The sequence below is a fragment of the Gossypium arboreum genome, chromosome 3, assembly GCF_025698485.1.
Source record: "Gossypium arboreum isolate Shixiya-1 chromosome 3, ASM2569848v2, whole genome shotgun sequence".
Classification (NCBI taxonomy): Eukaryota; Viridiplantae; Streptophyta; class Magnoliopsida; order Malvales; family Malvaceae; genus Gossypium; species Gossypium arboreum.
In genome coordinates this window covers 101,351,499-101,378,942 of record NC_069072.1, presented here as the reverse complement: position 1 = coordinate 101,378,942, position 27,444 = coordinate 101,351,499, and the positions used below count along the sequence as shown (strand labels likewise).

The window sequence follows — 27,444 nt, the reverse complement described above, 5'->3', positions numbered from 1 at the left end:
CATTATAGTTGTTTAGATAACTAAAGAATTAATTGTTTAAATGGATTGAAATTGCAATTGATGGACTCAGTACTTAATCAGTGCATGTTTAATTCTTCTAAGGTAATTGAAAATTAAATTAGCATTGTATTTGGCGATACATATGCCTTGCATAACTTGCAAGACTACTTTGTTACTTCACATAATCTTTTACATGTTTATTAAGTTGAATTAATCGGTTGAATCGACATAGGAATATGCGAGAGATAATTTAATTCAATAAGTATGTATGTGCGATAGCATGTTTACTTTATTAAATCTGTTTAGTCGGTTGAATTGGCATAGGGAAATGTTCAAGAGATAAATGGAATTTTTTAATTAGTAAATATGTTTATAAGTTAGCAAATTACTGGGTTTCCGTGAATTTCTTCATAACAGCGTAAGCACAAATTTAATATTTCTAAGTCAAAAAGGTATAATTAATCCAACACAATTATTTCATCTTGATTAAATCTTAATTGAAATCGTGCACTAGAACTCTTTTATTTTATTTAAATTGTTTGCTTAGTTTTAAAATCTTAGTTTATAAATCACTCTTTTCAAACCAAAATCATTTTTACCTTACCAAAGTGTTTTAATTAATTTCATAAATATTGCTTTTTACTGTCCCTGTGGGTACGATAACTCGACATTTACTTGTCACTTTATAACTTGTTACGATTGTGTACACTTGCACATTTCCACCATTCCAGTTGATCATAGGTTCTTGTTTTAGAAGTGGTTTGGTTGCAACTCCATAGTAGGTGTGTATTCACACATTGAATAGACTATAGAACGGAAAAAGCCAAAAAGCCGAAACGCCGAAAAGCTAAAAAGCCAAGAGAATGGCCTTTTGACCACATGGATGTGCGAATGCTCATGTGGCAAGCCAAACCCACGAATCATGGGCGAAAGATTGTAGAGGCCACCTTGGGCGTCTTTATGGGTTTAGGTTGTTTTGGGCCTCGATGGGCTGAAATGGGCCATGTGGGCCCAATGGGTTCATGGGCTCCACATAGATAAATTTAGTGGTACGTTGTAATTACCGAATTGGCTGCATAGTTCACATGGATGTGGTAATTGTTTGGCTTGATGGGCCACACGGGCGTGTGGGCCTACTTGGATCGCATGATGGGCCTTGGGCCTATTTATACTGTTAGAACCGTTAAGGTTACATGAGTCACTCGAGGTGACTGTAGACCTTCTAATGGGTCAATAAAAGTACCTAGATCCCAAGGCAGGTAAAATGACCAAAATACCCCTATAAGTTAAAATGACTATTTTACTCCTCGAGGGTAAATGACTGATTTGTTCTATGATTTGACTGTTCTTTCTTAGTATGAAATTATACAAAATGTATGATTAATGACATGATATTTTGTATGGGGATGGGTTTATATATTTTGGAAGAAGTGTACTGTACTGATATGGTCGCAGAGGTCGTACAAGATGACTGTAGACCTAAGGTTGCACAGGTCGCACAAGATGACTGTGGACATACTGATGGCTTTGTGCTGCTATTGATGGCTTTGTGCTACTACTGATGGCTTTGTGCCATTATTGATGTCTTTGTGCCACTACTGATGGCTTTGTACTACTATTGATGGATTTGTACCGCTATTGATGGCTTTGATCCGCTACTCATGGCTTTCTGCCATATACTGATACTGGTAGCTTTGCTGCGTTATTGTTTCTGGAAAATGTGCTGCGATGCTACTACTGGCATCTTTGCTGCAATACTGTTACTGGCAGCTATGCTGCGATACCGGTGTGTTGGCTAGGTGGGTCGACTTTGTCCCCACATGGTGTGTTCGTGGTACAGAGTGGTTTTTTGGCTTTTTGGGTTGGGTTGCATGGTTGTACTGTATTGTTACTATATTGGGCTAAGGCCCACACTGTTAATGATCTGGGCTTAGGCCCAGACTGTGTTATTCTCTGCTTGCTTGATATTGGGATTACACATTGAGTTTTCGTAAACTCACCCATTTGTTTTAACTATTCATGTAATCCTTAGGTGGATTGGTACTGCGAGGGACTCTGAGATGGCCACACTACTACTTCTGTTTTCTTTTATTCACTATTAGATTTCATTTTGGGTTTTGAATTATGTAATAAGGCCACTCTAATTTTCATATTTTTAATTTGGGTTTTTGTTTATTATGATATATACCTGTTGGACGTAGAACGCGGTTTTCCAAAATGATAACTGTTTTAAAAATACTACATTTTCCCAACGCTTTTGAAATGCTTCTGCAACAAACAGAGTTAAAAAAGTAATGATAATTTAAAATGAATAACGGATAGCTAGAATAATTTGAGATCTAACAAAGAGGCTTTAAATTTCCAAATAGGTTTTCATCAACAAGAGTAAGTTTTCAAACGCATTCTAATGTGACACCACCTGATTCAGCCATAACGTCTAGGCTGGGTTTGGAGTGTTATATTTAGTGGTATCAGAGTCAATTTGCAAAACTCGGCTATGGATTTAAGTTCTTCCAAACTTGGAGTTTCCAAAAAGAACTTCTTCAAATGATTTTAGAGTATTTTGAAATGCTTTCACTGAATGTGTGTGGTACACCGAGTCTCTGGCACCGATTCTATAAGTCATTTTGAAACTGTTTCTTGTTTGCATCGTAATGCAGTAAATAGAAATATTGTGACTTCTTTAGATATTGGACTGTATTGAGAGCACTTCTTTTGGTATTGAAATGTAGATTTTTAAGTTAGCGACAGTACTGATATGGATACTGGAGGTAAGCAAGGTCGCAAGAGGTTGCCTATTTCACCAGATCATGAGATTGTCCAAGAGATAGAGGTCAAGGTTTTTTCGCTAACTTCGGATGGTGATAATCTAGTTCTTGGTACTAGGGTACTGACTAGGTTAGTAAGGGAGGTGCTAGAGGAAGTGTTTGAGGCTAGGTGCTTGGATTGTAAGAAAAGATAGATCATAGTTCTCTAAGGTTGGGGCGTCGCTCTATGAAATGTCTTAAAATGCATCCAAACTTGCCGCCTTGCAAGCATTGTAAAGGGTATCATTCAGGGGAATCCGAAGGAAGTCAGGAGCTTGTCTCAGATGCAGGTCGAAGGAGCATCGGGTTTGGGATTTCCATGTCACTTTTAAGTTAGGTATGTTTTTTTTTTGGATGTGATGATTGGGATATAGAAATTGTATACTGGAAATATCTATTTACTCCAATAGGTAGATGTTTTGGGTACTTGTAAGAGGTTTCAAGTTCAAGTTAAAGTGTGAAAGTGTTGTTGGGATCAGAGTACACAACGAGAGCGTAGTGGTGTAGTCCGGGTTGTGCGACTGTTTTGATAGTCGAAAATTTTGAGGACAAAATTTCTTTAAGGAGGGGTGAACTGTAAAGCGCCAAATTTGGTCCTAGAAGTATTAGGTTTTAAACAGCGGTGTAGTGAGGATGTGACAGCCCTAAAGTGACCCTAGTCGGAAAGCGATTTCGGGACCGCTAAACCGATTCACCAAATTATTTGAATACAATATTTATTGTCTAAAATATGTGATTATGAATGTGTGAAAGTTTTAAGTTTTGATTTAGTAAATTTCTTGTGAATTTAGTCAATAGGACTTGTGTGATACTTTTGAATTGTGATAGGCTAATCTATACGGATCTAATAGTGCATGTAAGCAAAAGGGAGGACTTGCATGTCAAATTTCCCCCCCTAATAGCTAGTGGCCGGCCATGACAAGGGATTATGGGCAAAACATGTCATAGACATGTTATGTTGGTGCATCATGGGAGGAAAAAAATAAATTAATGGTTATGGGTAATAAAGAAATGGAAAAAAAAAAAATGGGAATGTGTAAGTGTTACCCCCATTGCCGTGAGTTGAAGAAAAAGAAAAGAAAATTTTGTTCATCCTTTTTCATTTCTTTGAGCTGAAAATTCTAAGGAAGAAGGGAGGAGTTTTTGCTTCATGCTTGGTTTGGAAGAGGATTAGGAGGAGGTTTGGCCATACTTGTATCTAGATTAAGGTATGTTGAGGTTGTGCCATGAGATTCATGCATGTTTTTAGTTGCTAGCTTGAGTTCTAATTAGCCCATGGTTCAAATCTTTGCTATGTCATGGGAATGATGTTCGGCCAAGGTGGATTTTGTGTTAATGCCATTGCATGCTAAATATGAAGCTTGTTGATGATATATGTGATGGTGGGTTGATGACTCTTGGATTTTATTTTTAGCATTTTTGAGTGAGACATTAAGTTCTTTGTTTAACCATGACCAAACTTGAAATGGTATGGTGTTGTGAAGTATTCGGCCATGGTAAATCCATAAGAATGATTTATGCTTATTGCATGGTAGGTAAGATTTGTGTTTTAGATATATGTTTATATTTGGTTATAATCAACTTGAGATTCGGCCCTTGCACCTATATATATATATGTTTGCACATGATGTATTGGTATGACATATATACTATCTCAAGGTATATATTTACTTATGATGATGTTTCGGTTATGAAGTAAATGATAGATGTGTATTGAACTACAATATGTAATGCATTAGTTAGTAAAATGTATGCCGTTCATGTGTGGTATTAAACATGTAATTGGCCTCAACATCAACATGCATAATCGGCCACATGAATGAGTACATAGGTTGATGTGTTGTTCGCCATAAGTAAGCATGTTGAAGCCTTTATCTCGACCTAGAAAATTCGCTAAGGAGAGTACTAACTAATGTGTTGAGTTTGATGCATGATTTCACATGTATGTGACTTTAATGTCTAATGTATAAGTGTGGGCTAAGTGCCTTGTGTTCCTCTTTTCGATGCTCAAATGATTAAATCGATTTATTTATTTAATTAAGCTCAAGAGCAAAGGGGATCCAAATCCGATAAAGGGAAGGAAAAAGTGGTCGAATAGCCATCGAAATCGTTCGACAACATCCGAGGTAAGTTCTTGAGTAATAGAGCTTAAATTATGATTGGATTAGATCATGTTTTAAGCAAATCGAAATCATGCTCTTTGTGTGTGGATATTGAGCCGAAATTTGCAAGAGTGATAAGTGTATTGTGTTTGAGTTTTGCTAATGGAAATGAAATGCGAATGTGTCATGATTTAGTGTTAAATGTGCATGGTTATTTGAATGATGTCCGGGCTAAGTCCCGAAGGCTTTGTGCTAAGTGACCATATCCGGACTAAGATCCGAAGGCATTTGTGCGAGTTCCCAAATCCGGTTAAGTCCGAAGGCATTTGTGCGAGCTATTATAACCGGCTGTGTCGAAGGCTTTTGAGCGAAGTCGCTATATCCGGATAAAATCCGAAGGTACGTGATTCGGGAATGAGCAATCTTGCTGTAAAATTTCAGTTAATACGCTTGCAAAATTCCAGCAATGAGGTATGTTTCGTATGTGCTTTGAATTAGTTGAGCCCTTACAAATAAGTATTCGCCGGTTGATAAACGAGCTACCGCCTTTAGCTAAGTTGATCTTTTGTGTATGAACATAAGGGTTGGTAATGTGAAGTAAGTATGATATTGAGAATGTGTGCATATGAAACTATCCGTTTAGCTATATGAATGCTATGCTTTTGTTGTCTTGAATCCTTGCTCAAAACTTACTAAGCATAAATTGCTTACTTCGTTTCTTTGTTCTCTGTTTTATAGATTTTGGCTCGTCACCATCGGACTCGGGATTTTTGGAAGTCGAAGTCTCCCACACTATCAAAGCCCCTTTTGGTACAATTTTGGTTGAACTTTGAAATGGCATGTATAGGACTACCCTTTTGTTGTTGGTCATGTACTCATGGATTTTGTGTAAATTTGGATAGCCATGCGAAAATGGCTTATATCGTTTTAGCATAGTACTATAATCGTTTTGTATGTGGATCATTAAGAGGTGCGGAAATGTTTGGAAACGATTAGCCATTGGAATGGTTAATCATGATCATACTTTGTGCTATGTATGCAAAAAGGGCTAATTGAATCATGGAAATTATTAAATAGGTAAAGTCTACCTCAAGAGCAGATGCTGGCAGCAGCAGTGATGTGGATGTGAAAAATCACTAAAAATAGTAGGAATGTAATTCAATAGTGAATAAATTATGTAAATGAACCTTGATGAATCTACTTTCATATTGAAGAAACGATACGGTCATATGAGTTGTATGTTAAGAGATATTTAGGTGTTCGTGAAACAGGGCCAGAATGGTTTCTGGATTCCCTGTTCCGACTTTGGAAATTCATTATAAATTAACCAGAGATAATTAGGAGTCATGAAATATATGTATAGATTCCTCTTTGAGTCTAGTTTCTATAGAAACAAACGGAATCAGTATTGAAGCCCTGTACAGGGAGATATCCAAGTCGTAATGCGCGAAGGTCAGTGTAGTCGATCCCTGTAACATGGGAGACTTTAACTAATAAACTGTACTAATTGGCTCAACCAAAAATTCTAGAAAAAAATATGTAGATGGAAATATGAGTCTAGTTTCAGGGAAAAATCACGAAACTGATTTTTGAGTTGTTGAACTCAAGATATGATTTTTAAGGCGACAGTGATGCAGTAACCAACTTGTCTGGAAATTTTTAAATGGACTGTGAAAATAATTAAGTCTGTATGCACCTTGTGTTCGACTCCGGTAACGGACTCGGGTACGGGGTGTTACAGAGGAGACTATAGATAAAGATTTAATTGTGTAGGAAAGTGACACAACTGAGTGTTTAGCTTAGTGGTTGTGTGCTCTAGAAGTGTCTGGGAAGTCATGGGTTTAAGTCCTGGCTTCCAAAAAAATTTTGGCTTTTTTAAGGATAAAACCCCTATCTTTGGTCGGTAGGGTTATAAATAAAATTTGGTAAGGTATGACATAAAGAGCCTATTGATGTAATGGATGTGGCGTGTGGATGTTTCTTTTGAGGTCTAAGGTTCAAGTTGTGGCAAGGTAAAAAGAATATTTATTTTGCTCTCTTGCCATGTAAGAAGAAGAAGCCGACTGAAACTCTGCAAGGTAGAATTTGAATTGGTCAAGGAGAAAAAGGTGGAGGAAATCAAGGAGGAGATAAAGGAGGATTTATAGGGAGGGATTTGTGGAGGAAAAGAATGAGTTTTAATTGTTGTGGGAAGTTGGCCGAAGGGGGACTCTAGGCACTGATGAATTCGACCTAGGGGTCCTACACCTCATTTGGTCAGTTTAGCACTCTCGTTTTCCTTTGTTTTCTGAATATCCAATTTCTGCTAAGGGACTTGGGAATTTCTCTTTTTGACCATTCGGCACTTTCCTTTTTTCCTTTTGTTTTTTTAACAAAAAGCAACTAACTTCTCTTCCTCTCCTTCTCAGCTTTTAGGTTTTTTCCTAATCGATTGTTTCCTTCTCTTCCTTCCAATTTCCTTTGCTTCTCTACTGTGTTGGCCGAACCTAGTGTCATTTATTCTTCAAAGCTGAACATCCATTTTTTCCACTTCTCTGCTTTCTTCTCTTGGCGGATTGTTCTTGGTTGATTATCCATTTACTTTTCCAGCGACTTCTAGGCTTAGGCTTGGGCTAGGTATTAGTAAGTCTTCTTCTCATGGTTTGTCGTCTTCTTCTTCCGGGGCGAATGTGCCCTTCCCACGAATGTACCCTTCCCACTCATTCTCTTTTTCACCTTAATGATTGACTTGTAATACTATGATCTTACAAAATGTTGCTAGGGGCTCGATTTCTATAAGCAAGGTCTTGTGTCGATTACTTTTCCTTTACAAGTGATAATTCCTCTACTGGTAAGGGTTAAAGTTTTAGACATATCTATATGGGATTATAGATGTTTATGAGTTAGTTAACTATTCATGTGAATGTAAAGCTTTTGGAAGGAGTGCGTAGTGTTAAAGCAAGGGAAGGTTGAGACTATTGTTTTGTAAGTAGATGTTTTGGTTGCAACAGTTTCAATATTATGGTATTGGATTAACAAGGGTTTGATACCAATGACGGGTTGTGGTTGATCATAGGTTCTCGTTTCAGAAGTGGTTCGGCTGCAACTCCATAGCAGGTGTGTATTCACACACTGAATAGATTGTAAAACGGCAAAAGCCAAAAAGTCAAAATGACGAAAAGCTGAAAAGTTGAGAGAATGACCATTTGACCACATGGGTATACGAATGCTCATGTGGTAAGCCAAGCCCACGAATCATGGTCGTAAGGTTGTAGTGGCCACCATGGGCGTTCTGATGGGCTTAGGCTGTTTTGGGCCTCAATGGGTTGTGTGGCCCAGTAGGCTCATGGGCTCCACATGGATAAATTCAATGGTACATTATAATTACCGGATTGGGCTGTGTAGCTCGAATGGCTATGGTAATTTTTGGGCTTGATAGGCCACACAAGCGTGTGGGCCTACTTGGACCGCATTATAGGCCTTGGGCCCATTTACACTATTAGAGTCGTTAAGGTTACATGAGTAGCTCGAGGCAATTGTAGGCCTTCTGATGGGTTGATAAGAGTACCTAGATCCCAAGGCAGGTAAAATGACATCTATAAGGTAAAATGACTATTTTACCCCTCGAGGGTAAATAACTAATTTGTGTTATGATTTCACTGTTCTTTCTGAGTATGACATTTTGCATATATGTATGAGTTATGACATGATATTTTTCATGGGGATGGGTTTATATATTTTGGAGGAAGTGTGCTATACTGATATGGTCGCACGGGTCGCACAAGACGACTGTGGACCTACTGATGTCTGTGCCGCTATTGATGGCTTTCTGCTGCTACTGATGGCTTTATGCCACTATTTATGGCTTTGTGCCACTATTGATGGCTTTTTGCCTCTACTCATAGCTTTCTGCCATATACTGATTCTGGTAGCTTTGTTGCGTTACTGTTACTGGCAGCTTTGCTGCGATACTATTATTGGCAGCTATGCTTCGATACCGGTGTGTTGGCTAGGTGGGCCGATTTTGTCCTTACATGGTGTGTTTGTGGTATGGAGTGGTGTGTTGGCTGGTTTGGGTTGGGTTGCATGGTTGTACTGTATTGTTACTGCATTGGGCTAAGGCCTACACTATTACTATTTCGTAATGGGCTCAAGCCTAGACTATTATTGATCTGGTCTTAGGCCCAGACTGTGTTATTTATTGTTTGCTTGATATTGGGATTGCACACTGAGTTTTCGTAAACTTACCCATTTGTTTTAATTGTTTAGGTAATCCTTAGGTGAATCAATGCTGCGAGGGACTCGAGAGATGGCCACACTACTGCTTCTGTTTTCTTTTATTCGTTATTAGATTTCGTTTTGGGTTTTGAATTATGTAATAAGGCCCCTCTAATTTTTTGGTTTTTAATTTGAGTTTTTGTTTATTATGATATATACCTGTTGGACGTAGAACGTGGTTTTCCAAAACGATAACTGTTTTAAAAACACTACGTTTCCACAACGCTTTTGAAATGCTTCCACAACAAACAGAGTTTAAAAAGTAATGACAATTTAAAATGAATAACGAATAGCTAGAATGATTTAAGATCTAACAAAGAGGCTTTAAATTTCCAAACGAGTTTTCATTAACAAAAGCAAGTTTTCAAAAAGCACTCCAATGTGACACCGCCTGATTCGGTCATAACGTCTAGGCTGCGTTTAGGGTGTTACATGGGAGGTGTGATCGGTTTGAGGGATTTGAGAAGGGATTTTAGGAGAAAATCAAGGAAAGTTATGGTGAGAGGGAGTAGAGTGCCGATTTTGAACAGTAGGCACTAAGAAATTTCGGCTTTGTTGAGTTGAGTACTCTATTACGGGTTTGGTGAACATTTTGGTTCTTTTCTTTTGTTCTCTAGAGGTCGAATAGTGCTAGGAAAATTTGGTAGCACCTTTTTCCTTTACTGATTTTGGATTTTCACTCCTCTTCAGCTCCCTCAATTGTCATCTTTTCCTCTTCTACTCTCCTCCCTCTCAAACAATTCTCTCTTTGACCGAATACCTATTTCCTTCCTCTCTCTCAAACTCTTTCGGTTTTTAGCCTTGGGGTTTTGGTCGATTCTATCTTTCTTCTTCCTTCCTCAATTTATTTCTGCTTGACCGAGTTCATCTTCTCCCATCTTTCAATTCTTTTGTGCTACCTCTCTTTTCATCTGTTTACTTTGGCCGAATTCTTCATATCTCTCTATTGTTGTTTCGACTAGGCAAGTGTTCTTTGATCAATTTGTACATTTCTTTTCTTAGTCTGCCTCTCTCTATTGTAATTGTCCTTCATCTAACAACTTTTTTCTCTGTCGATTATTGATAGGGGTACGATTGTTCCATCTCGTGCCTCGATTTAAGGGTTTGCTTTTGGGTGTTGGCCGAATATTTCTGTCTCTCATTCTTAGTTCTATCCCTTCGGTAAGTTGTTTTACACTTCGTTCAACTATTTGTGAGTATGTTAATAGATAACAAGTCTCTATTGGAATACAGGTAATCTTTAGGGGGTTGCAACCAATCTCTTGCGCAAGCCTCAATCGATCGATCAAGGCGAGTGATAGGTAATCTTTCAAATAAGTGTTTGGTTATGGTTCGCTTCAACTAGATTGTTAGGCAATTAATTGAAGTTTCTAATTGTGATAGGCTAGAGTGCTTATGGGCTAGTTGCACACTTTCTCAATCGGTGTGTAACAACGCTGCCATAATAATAAATCAGCAATAGCCGAAATAGGTAACCATTGACGCTACACGAGCATGAGCTCGCTCATGTGGTAATTCGAATGCCTAAATGTAGGCGTAAGATCATTAAGACCGGCCATGAACGATCTCATGGCCTGAGGCTGATTTGGGCCATGGTGGGCCGAAATGGGTCGTGTGGGCCCTACAGGCATGTGAGCCCTACAAGGGTAAACCACATGGACGAGTGGAGAACGTTGGTCCAGGTTGTGTAATCCACAGGGCCAAGGCCACTTCTGAGCTATGTGGGCCACATGGGCCCGCATTATGGGCTTTGGGCCTATTTTTACTATTTGATTGTTAAGGTTGCACGGGTCGCCCTAGGCAACTGTGGACCTACTGTTGGGTTGGCAAGTATGTAACACCCCAAACCCGGCCCAGACGTTACGGCCGAATTTAGTATGTCACATGGAGATGTTTCAAAAAAACATGTGTTTATCTAAATTCCTTGTTTAGAGCTTAGCAAAAATCAATTCTTGTTTTAAGTTAAAGTGAATGGAAGCTGTGCACCAGGTAGGAAGCCAGAAAATAGGAGGTGAGTCTTATAGGACCGCTTAAGTACCAAGCTCTTCCCGGATCCAATCCTAGACATGCACACATCCATTGCCACACTTTAAGCAAGTTACGTGTCTACGAACATTAAAACAAGTTTAAGTGTAACACCCCGAACCCGAGACCGTCGCCGGAGTCGAACACGAGGTGTTAACAGACTTCAAACCACTTATTAAAAATTTCCCAGACAAGCTGCCAATCTGCGTACTAGTCGCTTGAAAAATCATATCTTGAGTTCTAAAACTCGAAATCCAGTTCCGTAAACTTTCCCCGGAACTAGACTCCTATATCTATATGGTAGAATTTTTGTAGAATTTTTGGTTGGGCCAATTGGTACAGTTTATTAGTTAAAGTCACCCCTGTTTCAGGGTTTGACTACTCTGACCTTCATGCATTACGACTTAGATATTTCCCTTTACAGAGCTTCAATGCTTATTCCGATTGTTTCTAATGAAACTAGACTCAAAATAGAATCTATACATATAAGTCATGACTTCTAATTGTCTCTGATTAATTTATGGTGAATTTATAAAGTTGGAACAGGGGATCCAGAATTTGCTCTGGCCCTGTTTCACAAGAGTTTAATTATCTCCTAACATACAGCTCATATGGTCGTTTCATTTCTTCCATATGAAAAGTGACTCATCAAGCTTCGATTACATAATTTATTCCTTATTTAATTCCATTCCTACAATTTTTAGTGATTTTTCAATCTCACATCACTGCTGTTACTAGCATCTGTTACTAAAGCAAACTATGCCTATTTTGTGATTTTTCCTTAATCTAACTAATAATTCATCATACATATCATGAATTTAACACCGAGAATAATCAGCCATGACAACATTATCAAACCAATTTTTACTAAGACTTATGACGAAGTATCATAGGACCAAAATTCAACTTAATATTTATGCCATTTTCGCATGGCTAAAGTTTACATACCAAAGTTCAACAAAACATAATAGCCTATACATGCTGAAATGTTCTCCTAGACCAACTAAGAAGAAGATACCCCAAAAAGTTGCAATCCGGTGTGATGACTTAGATGACGGTCCGAGCACGCAAAAAGACAAGTCCAAGGAACCTAAAATAGGTGACAAACAAACACCGAATGAGTATATAACTCAGTAAGTCATAAGGAATGCACTACCATCCATTAATAACATTATCACAAGAGGAAACAAAATGGAACGAGGCTAATTACTCCATCCAAACCGAACTATACCATAGTTCCTTAGACCTTTTGGTTCAATCTCATACCAAGTTACACATTCACATTCCATATACTAATCAATAGGATATTTGAGGCATTTTATACATCATTTTGTTTTCGTTACAATCATACAACTAAATGACCTTTCACTTATTCCACGATAATTCTTATGTACGTGACTTCAATTAAAATTGTCACATAGGTTCAAAACTTACCAAGCTCAACTCCAAATATGAACATAGCGCCTATTAGCCATGAACTCAAGGTACTTACCCGATCCGCTGTCCGTGATCAACTCAATAATGTCGCACACTCAGTGTCAATAGTGATTCAAAAGCATATAGTGAGTCCGCACACTTAGTGCTATATAATCAACTCGTACACTTAGTGCTATATAATCAAACTCGCACACTTAGTGCTGTACAAATTTTAAACCCGCACTGTGACAGCCTTAAAACGACCCTAGTCAGAATGTGGTTTCGGGACCACAAAACCGAGGCATAAAAATAATTTAATATTTATTTTATTGCCTATAATACGTGTTAACTCATGTGTGACATTTTTGATGTTTTAATTTAGAGTTATAAATGTGAATTTCACTAGAAAGGACCTAGTAGAAAACTTTGAAAGTATGATGGGGAAATGTGTGATGACTAATTTAAAGCATGCATGCAAAACAATGGACTTGCATGTCAAATTCCCCCCCTAATAGCTAGTGGCCGGCCATGACAAGGAAATATGGGCAAGACATGTCATGAAACATGTTTTGTAAGTGCATTATGTAAGGAGAAATAAAATAAGATGCATGGGTAATAAAAAAAAAAAAAATTGTGTGTGAAGGCTCTCCCCCTCCCCATTGCCGTGAGTAGAGGAAAAGAGAAGAAAAAAATTGTTGTTCATCTTTTTTTCATTCTCTTTGAGCTGAAATTCTAAGGAAGAAGGAAGGGGTTCTTGCTTCATGCTTGGTTTGGAGGGGGATTAGGAGGAAGTTTGGCCATACTTGTGTCAAGATTAAGGTATGTTTGAGGTTGTGCCATGGGATTCATGCATGTTTTTAGTTGCTAGCTTGATGTTTTTATTAGCCCATGGTTCAAATCTTTGCTATGTCATGGAATGATATTCGCCAAAGTGGATGTGGTGCTAATGCCATTGCATGCTAAATATCAAGCTTGATAATGATACATATGATGGGGATTGAGGACTCTTAGATTTTCTTTTAGCATTTTGAATGAGATACTAAGTTCTTTGTTTAACCATGACCAAATTGAAACGGTATGGTGTGGTGGTGTATTCGGCCATGGTATATCCATAAGTACGATTCATGCATGTTGCATGGTAAGTAAGATTTGAGCTTTGGATATGTGTTTATATTTGGATATAAGCAACTTGAGATTCGGCCCTTGCACCTACATGAATATATGTTTGCACATGATGTATTGGTATGACATGTATACTATTTCAAGGTGTATATTTGCTTGTGATGATGTTTGATTATGAAGGAAATGATAGATGTGTATTGAGTTACAATATGGAATGCGTTAGTTAGTAAAATGTATGCTGTTTTTTTTTGTGTGGTATTAAGTGTATAATTGGCCTCAACATGGACATGCATATTTGGCCACATGAGGGGAAATGGTGTGCATGCATTCGGTTAGAGGCAAGCATATTGATGCCTATTCTTGGCTTAGAAAATCCGGCTAAGGAGAGTACTAACTAATGTGTTGAGTTGATTCATGATTTCCGTACATATGTGACTTTAATGTCTAATGAAAATATGTGGGCTAAGTACCTTGAATTCCTCTTTCGATGCTCAAATGATAAAACCAATTTATTTGTTAAATTAAGCTCAAGAGCAAAGGGGAGCTAAATCCGATAAGGGGAAGGAAAAAGTCGTCGAATAGCCGTCGAAATCGTTCGACCACGTCCGAGGTAAGTTCTCGAGTAATGGAACTTAGATTATGATTTGATTAGATCATGCTCTTTGTGTGTGGCTATTGAGCTGAAATTGCAAATGTGATAAGTGACTTGTGTTTGAATTTTGCTAATGAGAATGAAATCTGAATGTGTCATGATTTATTGATAATTGTGCTTGGCTATTTGAATGATGTCCGGCTAAGTCCCAAGGCTTTGTGTTAAGTGACCATATCCGGACTAAGATCCGAAGGCGTTCGTGCGAGTTAATAAATCCGGGTTAAGCCGAAGGCATTTGTGCGAGTTAATAAATCCGGTTAAGCCCGAAGGCATTTGTGCGAGTTACTAAACCCGGGTTAAGTCCCGATGGCATTCGTGACGAGTTACTATAACCGGGTTTGTCCGAAGGCATTTGAGCTAGTCGTTATATCCGGTTAAATTCAAGGTACGTGATTCGAGAACGGCGTTCTTGCTGTAAAATTTTAGTTAATACGCTTGAAAAATTCCAGCAATGAGGTATGTTCGTATGTGCTTGAAATTAGTTGATTCCTTGAATGATATTCGCTCGATCGAGTAATGAGCTTCCGGTATTTGGCTAAGATGATCCCTTATGTATGAACATAGGGGTTGGAATGTGAAATAAGTATGACATTGAGAATTTGTGCATACGAAATTATCCGTTAGCTATATGATTGCTATGCTTTTGTTGTCTTGGAATCCTTGCTCAAACTTACTAAGCATAAATTGCTTACTCCGTTTCTCTGTTTCTCTGTTTTATAGATTTTGCTCGTTAGCTATCGGATTCGGGATCATCAAGTCAAGTCATCCACACTATCAAGGCCCTTTTGGTATTCTTTTAGTTGAACTCCGGATATGGCATGTATAGGACTACCCTTTGCTGTTTTTCAAATCGTTTTGTGATGTATGTGTGTACCCATGCGAAAATGGCTCGTAAAAGTGGGGTATAGCATTAGACTATTTGTGTTTACGTATATATGTATGGTTTCATGATGTGAGCATGGACTGGAATGGAAGTGTTAGGCAAATGATCAGCCATTGGAATGGCTAAATATGAGTATATGTGGACCTATGTATGACAAAACTCTAGTTGGTCCATGGAAACCACGAAATAGGTAAAGTTTACCTTGAAAACAGATACGGACAGCAGAAGTGGTGAGCATTTGAAAAATCACTAAAATTTTTAGGAATGGAATTAAATAGTGACTAAATTATGTAAATGAACCCTGATGAATCTACTTTCATATGGAAGAAACGAAACGGTCATATGAGTTATATGCTAATAGATATTAAAGTTCTCGTGAAACAGGGCCAGAATGGTTTCTGGATCCCCTGTTCCGACTTTGGAAATTCATTGTAAATTAACCAGAGATGATTAGGAGTCATGCCATATATTTATAGATTCCTCTTTGAGTCTAGTTTCTAAAGAAACAAACAGCATCAGTATTGAAGACCTGTACCGGAAGATATCCAATTTGTAATGCATAAAGGTCAGTGTAGTCGAACCTTGGAATAGGGGAGATTTTAACTAATAAACTGTACTAATTGGCTTGACCAACAATTCTAGAAACAAATCTGTAGATGTAAATATGAGTCTAGTTTTGGGGAAAAATTACGAAACTGATTTTCGAGTTTTGAAACTCAAGATATGATTTTTAAGGCGACAGTGATGCAGTAACCAGCTTGTCTGGAAATTTTTAAATGGACAGTGAAAATGATTAAGTTAAGTTTGTGTGCACCTTGTGTTCGACTCCGGTAACGGACTCGGGTACGGGGTGTTACACGCACACTTAGTGCCAATCTCATGATCATAAATGTTTATACCCACACACTTAGTGCCGAAATCAACAACTCAATACATCTCACCTCTTTTCTTTTCATTCAATACTTTCATCACCACATACATACATGTATATAAATTTATCATTCCTTTCGGCATAATTACATAGACATTATGTCTATTTAAATCAATACAAAATATATGCTTAGTGACTTACCTTGTGTTGGGTAAAATAGTTCCAAGTCGGCTACTCGATGACCTTCGTCTTTCCCTTGCTTGATTCTCCTCCTTTAACTCCTTAAGCTTAATCAATAAATCAACTAGTTTAACCATCTTGCTAAACATTCATAATTCAATTACACATGCATATGTATGTTTGTATATTCGCAACCATCCTCACTAATTACCCATTTAGTCGATTATACACATAATTAAAGGTAACATCACGAACGGGCATACTTATGTATATATATATATACACTTCCAAATGGGCATCACAATTAGATTTAACACCACCTTCATACTCAATTAGATGGCGAATGTATGTATATATATACAATGTCAACTATAACATCTTTTAAACACCTAATTTCATCTCATGAACACTTAATCAAATTTTCCTAATCTAGCATATATTTTCACATCTATTTGTAACATCATGTAAATTCACATATAACTACATTTCTTAAGTTCTACATCTTAATGCCCATTATAGCCACTCCCATGGTCTAAATCTAACAATCGGCAACACCTACCTTTTCACTATGTTAGCGAATACTCATTCTCTTCTTAGTCCTAAATTCGGCACTTCCAACAAGTTAGCTTAACAATTCCAACTTTCATGCTAACATCCCAAGCAACTTAACACATCCATATAACTAGCATGCTAATAGCATCGAGGTATCAACCAAAATTTTTAGGCTCCTTACCCAAATTCTAACTCTCCATCAACCCCAAATCCAACCATGAGATAGATAGAATTTAGACTCATCACCCAAAGGTTGTATATACTTCCAAAGATACCCTTGAACATACCTTAATCTAGAGGACCACCTTGGCGAATCTTCCTTCTTCCCTTCCTCTAGTTACGGCAATTGCAAAAGAAAGAAAACATGAGCACTCCTTCTTCTTCTCAAGTCACGGCAATGGAAAGAGAGATGAGCATTTTTTCTTTTTCCTTCTTTACTAACATTATTTTATTTCCAATAACCCAATTTCTTATTATAATATCTAATTAAACATATGTATTGCCCATCAACATTCCATCTTGGCGGCCACTATAAAGAAATTGGGCAACTTGACATGCAAGTCCACCTTTGTGTTAACATGCACTAATAAGCCATTTAAAATTAGCCTATCATATTTCACTATGTCTCATATTGATCCCTATTTAATAATTTCTCATGCAATTGGCAAAATTAGAGAATGAAACTTCCACATACTCATGTACACACATAATAAGCATAGAATATAGCAATTAATTATTTTTATGACTCGGTTTTGTGGTCCCAAACCACTTTCGGACTAGGGTCACACTAGGGCTATCACAACTCTCCCCACATAAGAAATTTTCGTCCCAAAAATCTTACCAAAGAACAATTTAGGATATCGATCCTTCATAGAGTCCTCAAGTTCCCAAGTGGCTTCTTCGATTCCGTGTTTATGCCACAACACCTTCACTAATGGGATCTTCTTATTTCGCAATTCTTTCACTTCACGCATCAAAATGCGAATCGGCTCTTCTTCATAACTCAAATTAGGCCGAATCTCGATCTCAGATGGAGTGATTACGTGCGATGGATCGGACCTATATCGTCGAAGCATCGAGACATGAAAAACGTTATGAATCTTCTCAAGCTCAGGGGGCAAAATTAATCGGTATCTGTCGGTCCGACTCGTTCGGATACTTCATACGGGCCGATGAATCTCGGACTCAATTTGCCCTTACGGCCAAATCTAAGCACCTTCTTCCAGGGTGAAACTTTGAGAAATACCTTGTCCCCAACCCTATATTCAATGTCTTTTCTCTTTGAATCCGCGTACGACTTTTGACGATCCGAAGCGGCTTTCAAACATTCACGAATTACTCGAACTTTCTACTCAGCATTCTTAATCAAATCAACCCCAAAGATTTTACTTTCACTAAGTTCCGTCCAAAACAATGGGGTTCGGCATTTACGACCGTATAAAGCCTCGTAAGGTGCCATCTTAATGCTTGATTGAAAGCTATTGTTGTAAGCGAATTCAATCAAAGGCAAATATCTTTCCCATGAACCACGAAACTCTAAGACGCAACATCTCAACATATCCTCGAGTATTTGAATTGTTCGTTCAGATTGGCCATCAGTCTGGGGGTGAAATGCGGTGCTAAAATGCATCTTAGTACCCAATGCTTCTTGTAATTTCTTCCAAAATCGCGAGGTAAATCTTGGGTCTCTATCCGACACAATGGAAATGGGTACCCCATGCAATCGAACTATTTGGGAGACATATAATTCTGCCAATTTATCGAGCGAAAAATCCGTGCAGACGGGGATAAAATGAACAGACTTGGTCAACCTATCGACAATGACCTGCATCGAAGTCTTTCTTACTCGAGTCAACGGTAACCCGGATACAAAGTCCATTGTTATTCGATCCCATTTCGATTCGGGTATCATGATTGGTCAAGTAATCCCGATGGCACTTGATGTTCCGCTTTCACTTGTTGACATATCAAACACCTTGAGACAAATTCGAAATGTCTCGTTTCATACCGCCACCAAAATTGGCATTTCGGTCATTGTACATTTTAGTACTACCCGGTGGATGACATTCGACTACTATGAGCCTCGTCCAAAATCGTCGAAATAAGTTTCAATTTCTTGGAACACATAATCGACCTCTGAACGTCAAGCAATCATTGTCGTCAATCCGAAACTCCGATTCCTCATTCGAAGCACATTCAGCTCGTTTAGTGACCAATTCAGCGTCGACTTTCTGAGATTCAAGTATTTGACGAATCAATAATGGTTTGGCCTCTAATTCAGCTACTAGCACCCCATCGGGTGAGACGGATAAGTGAGCATTCACCGCTCTCAAAGCAAACAGTGCTTTTCGACTTAAAGCATCAGCAACCACGTTAGCCTTTCACGGGTGATAATTAATAACAAGTTCATAGTCCTTCAACAACTCAAGCCAACGTCTTTGTCGTAGATTTAGATCTCTTTGAGTCATCATATATTTTAGACTCTTGTGGTCCGAATAAATATGACACCTTTCTCCAAACAAGTAATGTCGCCATATTTTCAAGGCAAACACTATGGCTGCTAATTCAAGATCGTGGGTCGGATAGTTTCTCTCATGCGGCTTTAATTGTCTCAACGCGTAAGCCACAACTCGACCTTCTTGCATCAACACACAACCTAGCCCAAGTAAGGATGCATCACTATAAATGACAAACTCTTTGCCGGACTCCGGTTGTACTAGCAATCGAGCTTCGTTAAATGTGTCTTTAGTCGATCGAAACTCTTCGACGGTTTTTCATCCATTCAAACTCAACATCTTTTTGGAGTAGTTTCGTTAATGGTGCAGCTATCATCGAGAAACCCCTTACAAACCGTCGGTAGTATCCGCAAGTCCCAAAAAGCTCCTAACTTCAGTAATATTCCTCGGAGGTTTCCAACCGAGTATGGCAGAAATTTTGTTCGGATCCACTCTAACACCCGATGGACACCACGTGCCCCAAAAAGCTAACCTCTTTCAACCAAAATTCACATTTACTGAATTTTGTGTATAATTGCTTGTCTCGCAAAATCTGTAATACTAACCTCAAATGCTCGGCGTGTTCGGCTTCACCTTGTGAATAAACTAAAATATCATCAATAAACACAACCACAAATCGATCCAAGTATGGCCCGAATACTCGATTCATTAAATCCATAAATATCAAGAGGGCATTAGTGAGCCCAAACGGCATCACTAAAAATTCGTAGTGACCGTACCTCGTTCTAAAAGCGGTTTTGGGTATGTCCGAGTCTCAACCCTCAACCGATAATAACCGGATCTCAAATCTATCTTGGAAAATACTGAGGCTCCCTTTAATTGATCAAACAAATCATCAATACGTGGTAACGGGTATTTATTCTTTATGGTCACTTTATTCAACTGACGATAGTCGATGCACAATCTCATGGTTCCATCCTTCTTTTTCACAAACAATACGGGTGCGCCCTATGGAGAGAAACTCGGTCGAGCAAAACCTCTATCCATCAATTCTTGCAATTGAACTTTCAATTCCTTTAATTCCGTTAATGCCATACGATACGAGGCTATTGAGATTGGCGTGGTACCAGGTACAATCTCGATGCCGAATTCCACCTCTCGAACCGGTGGCAACCCCGGTAACTCCTCAGGAAAAACATCTGAATACTCACAAACCACTGGTACTGATTCAAGTTTCCTTTTCGTCTCTTTGCTATCAAATACATACGCAAGGTATGTTTCACACCCCTTTTTCACATATCTCTGAACGGTCATTGAAGATATTATCGCTGGCACCCCCTTCAACTCGGTAGACTCAACTCGGACTACCTCATCATTTGCACCCCTCAAATCGATGGTTTTTCTTTTGCAGTTCACCACTGCATCATGTACGGTCAACCAATCCATACCAAGAATAACATCAAATTCACAAGCGGTAAAAGCATCAAATCGGCCAAAAACAGATTCTCGGATTATTAGAGGCATCTCTTAAACACTTTATCAACAAGTACGTATTGACCCAAAGGGTTTGACACTGAATTTAAACTCGAGAGACTCAACAGTAGAGCCTTCTTGGATGCTAAGGTTTCACATACATATGAATGAGTAGAGCGTGGTCAATCAATGCAATCACATTAGTATCAAAGAGAGTGAAAGTACCGTGATGACACCAGGAGGATGCCTCCTCTCGTCGCGAATGGCATATGCTCTAGCAGAGTCTGGTCTCGGCTCGAACAGTAGTGACGAGGCCCCTCTCGACTACCACCCCTCCTCAAATTCTTGGTGATCTACCTCTAGTCATCATTCCACTAGGTCTTGCACCTTGCATCTTATTCTTCTCATCAAGCTTCGTGCAATCTCTAATGAAGTGGTCCTTCGAACCGCATCCATAACAGGCCCTGTTAGTAGACTTACCCCAACATTCACCTAGGTGTCGTCTTCCGCATTGGGGACATTCAGGTTTCTCTTGACGATTATTGCCCACACTAGCTACCGAAGTAGCTCGGGAGTTCGTCGATGGTCGTGCTCTAATGGAAATTCCCGCCGTCATCCTCGATTTATTAGTGTCCTCCCTGAACTTCTTTACAGCCGAGAATGGAGCTTTACCCGTCGATCTTTTACGATAGTCTCTAGCTTCAAATTCAGCCTTCTTCTTCTCCTTTCCAAGTTCTTCCGCCTTGCAGGCTCGTTCAACTAGTGTTACAAATTCTTTTATCTCCAAAATACCCACTAGTAGCTTTAAATCTTCATTCAATCCTTCTTGAATCTTTTGCACATAGCAACCTCATCACCACACACTCCGGGCATATCTTGATCGAGTCTTACGAACTCATGTTCGTATTCAAATCTTGTCATACGGCCTTGCTTGAGTTCCAAGAATTCCTTACGTTTTGATCGATGAACAGTTGACTAATATATTTCTTTGAAATTCGTTTGAAAGAAATCCCAAGTAACTCGTTCGTTTGGGACTATGGAAATCAAGGTCCTCCACCAATAGTAGGTGAGTCCCGCAACAAGGATATAGCACACTTTAGACATTCATCGGGTGTGCATGACAGTTCATCAAACACCCGAATGGTGTTATCAAGCCAAAACTCGACCCTTTCGGCATCATCAGTAACTATGGCCCTGAACTCCTCGGCCCGCTTCCTAATCAAGTCTACAAGTGGCTTACTCAATTCACGGGATCGATGAATCGATGGCATTACGGGCTCTTGGGGTGGATTATTCAAATTCGGAATGGTTGGACAGCCGGATTGGTTCGGGCATATTATGCGACACACTCATTCATCATGGTAAAGAAGGCTTGTTCAGCCCCTCACCTTGATTATTCGCAGATGACCGAGGTTCAACAGTGGCGTCCCTTGTGCAGAGCAGCCGCTACACTTTCAACGTCATCCGCGAAGGTTCTCTCTACACCGGATCCATTTACTAATCAAACAAAAATTTTAACCGTCAAGTCATCACACATTTAAACATTAACATTAAGGCATGTATAGCTAGACTCATACGCGCTATGGTAGTCCTAGAACCGACTAAACCATAGCTCTGATACCAATTAAATTGTAACACCCCGAATCTGAAACCGTCGCCGGAGTCGAACACGAGGTGTTAACACACTTCAAACCACTTATTAAAAATTTCCCAGACAAGCTGCCAATCTGCATACTAGTCGCTTTAAAAATCATATCTTGAGTTCTGAAACTCGAAATCCAGTTCTGTAAACTTTTCCTGGAACTAGACTCTTATATCTATATGGTAGAAATTTTGTAGAATTTTTGGTTGGGTCAATTGGTACAGTTTATTAGTTAAAGTCACCCCTGTTTCAGGGTTCGACTACTCTGACCTTCATGCATTACGACTTAGATATTTCCCTTTACAGAGCTTCAATGCTTATGCCGATTTATGGTGAAACTAGACTCAAAATGGAATCTATACATATAAAGCATGACTTCTAATTGTCTCTGATTAATTTATGGTGAATTTCTAAAGTCGAACAGGGATCCGAATTCGCCTCGCCCTGTTTCACAAGAGTTTAATTATCTCCTAACATACAGCTCATATGGTCATTTCGTTTCTTCCATATGAAAATAGACTCATCAAGCTTCGATTACATAATTTATTCCTTATTTAATTCCATTCCTATAATTTTTAGTGATTTTTCAATCTCACATCATCGCTGTTACTAGCATCATTACTAAAGCAAACTATGCCTATTTTGTGATTTTTCCTTAATCTAACTAATAATTCATCATACATATCATGAATTTAACACGAGAATAATCAGCCATGACAACATTATCAAACCAATTTTTACTAAGACTTATGACGAAGTATCATAGGACCAAAATTCAACTTAATATTTATGTCATTTTCGCATGGCTAAAGTTTACATACCAAAGTTCAACAAAACATAATAGCCTATACATGCGAAATGTTCTCCTAGACCAACTAAGAAGAAGATACCCCAAAAGTTGCAATCCGGTGTGATGACTTAGATGACGGTCCGAGCACGCAAAAAGACGAGTCCAAGGAACCTAAAATAGGTGACAAGCAAACACCGAATGAGTATATAACTCAGTAAGTCATAAGCAATGCACTACCATCCATTAATAACATTATCACAAGAGGAAACAAAATGGAACGAGGCTAATTGCTCCATCCAAACCGAACTATACCATAGTTCCTTAGACCTTTCGGTTCAATCTCATACCAAGTTACACATTCACATTCCATATACTAATCAATAGGATATTTGAGGCATTTTTATACATCATTTTGTTTTCGTTACAATCATACAACTAAATGACCTTTCACTTATTCCACGATAATTTTTATGTACGTGACTTCAATTAAAATTGTCACATAGGTTCAAAACTTACCAAGCTCAACTCCAAATATGAACATAGCGCCTATTAGCCATGAACTCAAGGTACTTACCCGATCCGCTGTCCGTGATCAACTCAATAATGTCGCACACTCAGTGTTAATAGTGATTCAAAAGCATATAGTGAGTCCGCACACTTAGTGCTATATAATCAACTCGCACACTTAGTGCTATATAATCAAACTCGCACACTTAGTGCTGTACAAATTTTAAACCTGCACACTTAGTGCCAATCTCATGATCATAAATGTTTATACCCGCACACTTAGTACCGAAATCAACAACTCAATACATCTCACCTCTTTTCTTTTCATTCAATACTTTCATCACCACATACATACATGTATATAAATTTATCATTCCTTTCGGCATAATTACATAGACATTATGTCTATTTAAATCAATACAAAATATATGCTTAGTGACTTACCTTGTATTGGGTAAAATAGTTCCAAGTCGGCCCAAAAGGCTCTTTGGAACCTAAAAAGTGAGTCTAATTTAACGTGTACAAGTAGAACCTGGAAAAGATTTTGATCTTGATTTAGGTTAAGTTTTGTTATTGGTACCAACTTTTTATTGAAGTCATGTTCTTAATAGATTGAAATTGTTTTATTTAGATATGAAGGACCACGAACTGCAGAGGCCCTTGCTTGAGTTTGTCAACACCAAGGAGGTAATTTGTCTTTTTTCTTTTTTTCTTTGTACAAGTTTCGGTTATGGTTGCTTAGTCTAAGAAATTTCGTCTCAATTCCTTCCTTCCGTGTTCCTCAAGGTGAACTTGTTGAATGTAGATTAATGCCCATAGGCCAAAACCGAAGTATTTGCCGAGGTGGTGTCTTGTTTCTGTGGACCAATGTGAAGATAGCCACATTACCATCCAAAGTGTTGTAGTGCTAAATGCTGATAATTTTGATGAGGTTGTCCTTGATGAGACCAAAGATGTGTTGGTTGAGTTTTATGCACCTTGGTAAGCATGTGCTTTGTTTTTGTTGTTGTTAAATTTACTATTTTGCAAAAACAATAAAGGTTTAGGGATTTTTCTAGTTCACCATTACATATCTTCCGAGATTTACTTGTTTAAGGACCTCATGATACAAGTGGCAAGTTTTGCGGTTGATATATTTTTTTGTTTCCATCTTTTCTACTTCACGTGTTTTGGTTGAGTTCGGTTGGCTTTTTTTCCGTGTGGGCATTGCAAAAACCTTGCTCTGTAAGCATCTATATCTTTCTTGAATAAAGTAGGTATGATTATTTGGTTAGAAACGGTGATCTCCTTTCTAACCCTTTGGTCTTTGTCATTGCAGACCTATGAAAAGGTAGCATTGGCATTCAAAATGGAAGAAGACGTAGTTATAGCTAATCTAGATCTTTGACAAGCACAAGGATCTAGCTGAAAAGTGTGTAAATTCAACCAGTTAACCTGATTTCTTTTATAAATGGTTTCTCAATGTTCATCAAATGTAGCAATGTATGTTAAAGGCCTTTAATTGCGGTATGGAGTTAGTGGGTATCCAACACCAAATTCTTCCCAAAAACAACAAAGTGGTGAAGACTACAATGGTGGCGGGGTCTAGATGACTTTGTTTCTTTCATCAATGAGAAGTGTGGCACCAGTGTGATGGAAAAGGGCAACTGACTTCAAAGGTTAATACTTCATGATTTGTACTAGGACATCATGTTCATCATTATCCATACTTCTATATGAGATTAATTGCTCTCCTCTTCCTTTTGCCTAGGCTGGTATTTTGTCTAGTTTAGATGCACCGGTGAAGGATTTTGTGGTCGCCAACAATGATGAGAAGAAGACGGTCTTCTAAGATCGAATGAAGTTGAGAAACTCAAGGGGTCCAAAGAGAGGTACTCAATTTGTCTCTCAATAGTCTTCTCCAAGAACTTGTCAATCCCTAGTTTCTGCTAAAACCTGTCTTTACTTCCTCTCTTGTTGCTGGTTGTAGGTATGGAAAGATATACTTGAAAGTCGCTAAAAGTGTTTGGAGAAAGGTGCTTGATTATCCCAAGAAGGAAATCGAGCGTTGCAGCGCATTCTTGACAAGGTAAGGATTACGATTACAATTAATCACTAGGATGGTGTCCTCAAATCATGTTTGGTGTAGATTTACGGGACATGTAAGCTCATATTGCTGCCCTCTCGGGAGAGGTGGTCAAAATACAAATTTAGTTATACAAAACCATAGTTTCCATCATAAGCATCGATACATGAGATGGCTCTAACCATGAGTTTTAATTCTTTGTTTCCTGCAGTCTATAAGCCCAAAGAAAAGCGGATGAATTCACTCTCAAGAAGAATATCCTATCAACATTTATGTGAACTTAGTTCATCAGATTTCACCATCTAGTACACTTTGGCATGGGGCTCGAGTTTTCAGCGACGATTTCGAGGATTGGTTTTGCCTCCCAAAGGTTGGGATCCACTCACGTTTCATTTTGATTTTAATCTTTGAGAGCAATGGCTAGGCCTTTTATATAATAGTAGTAAAGTACTTTTTTGAGATCATCTAGAGCAAATGATCTAATTAGACGATTCGTATTTATGCGCTTTTCTTCAAGAATTAGAAATTTTACTCTCCGCTCACCCAAAGAGAATTTATTTTATGCTTTCAGGACTCTTTGAACTTTTGGAAATGAGACCTTTCGCTTTTAGTTCCTAGATTTACCCTCTTTATTTGTCAATTTTAATTTTAAAATCCAATTTTTGTTAAAAGTTAAATATGAATCATTAATTGAGACTTTTATTTTATTTTATATAATTCCTATACTTGTACTTCAAACTTTAAAAGGTAAAGTACATTTAATTATCGATAATTTTTTTGTCATCTATGGAAAATTAAAATGATCGATCATGTTTCTTGACTAACTAAAATGAAAATGAAAATATTAAAAATTCAAGTAATAAAAAATAAAATTAAATTGTTAAATAATTATTTTGTCATCTTTTATAGTTGGGTGATTAAAAGGAATTTATTAATAATTAGGTGAATACTAGTGTAATTTATGTAATTTTAATTTTAAAATTGGAGAATAACATGTGTTTGAATTTTACATAATTGATCTAAGATTTAATTGGTTAAACCAAATCAAATAATTAAATAGTAGAATGCAATTTTAAATTTTAAGTTGTTATAAATTAGATTTTAATTTTTAAATCAAAGAAACAAGATTTACATTAATGAAATTGAAAAAAGGAATTTAATTTAATTTTTATTTTCAAATTAAACAAATAGAAATTTAAGATAACGAAATCAAAAGTAGAGCAAAGCCTGAAGAAGGCGCAGGAACTTAAGGCAAAATTGAATCTTAAATCTTTAATTACAGCTTAGTTGTAGTTAATAAACAACACTCCATAGTCGCATCATTTCATCAAAACTAAAGCTGCTTTTAAACAATGATACAAAAGGACCGTGGGTGAATTGGTCATCATGAATTTCAGCAAACATTATAGAGCCATTGATTTTAATTCTTCGTCTTATTCCTTCTCAAAACTGCCCTGTCTACTCGATGACCTTCATCTTTCCCTTGCTTGATTCTCCTCCTTTAACTCCTTGAGCTTAATCAATAAATCAATTAGTTTAACCATCTTGCTAAACATTCATAATTCAATTACACATGCATATGTATGTTTGTATATTCGACAACCATCCTCACTAATTACCCATTTAGTCGATTATACACATAAT

General features: G+C 37.9%; 1 pseudogene; it reads left to right on the top strand.

Moving 5' to 3' along the window:
- The first annotated feature begins 2,758 nt into the window (after positions 1-2,758).
- Positions 2,759-26,018, top strand: LOC128290585 (protein disulfide-isomerase like 2-1-like; annotated as a pseudogene).
- Positions 26,019-27,444: the final 1,426 nt, after the last annotated feature.